The sequence below is a fragment of the Populus euphratica genome, unplaced genomic scaffold, assembly GCF_000495115.2.
Source record: "Populus euphratica unplaced genomic scaffold, PopEup_1.0 scaffold2235.1, whole genome shotgun sequence".
Classification (NCBI taxonomy): Eukaryota; Viridiplantae; Streptophyta; class Magnoliopsida; order Malpighiales; family Salicaceae; genus Populus; species Populus euphratica.
Window position 1 is genome coordinate 26,331 of NW_011502058.1, and position 238 is coordinate 26,568.

Sequence of the window (238 nt, forward strand, 5' to 3'; positions counted from 1 at the left end):
GAAAGACCAGGGTCAAACCACATAGAGGTTAATTGTATAAATTATAGAATACAATAACAACAAAAAAAGTAACAATAATAGTAGTAGTAGTAATAGTAACAGTAATAATAATAATAATAATAATAATAATAATAGTATTAATAGTAGTAGTAGTAGTAGTAGTAATAATAATAAAGAAAGAGAAGAAGAGAAGATGATGATGAGAACTTGGAGATGGAAAATTAATTTAAGGATTAAA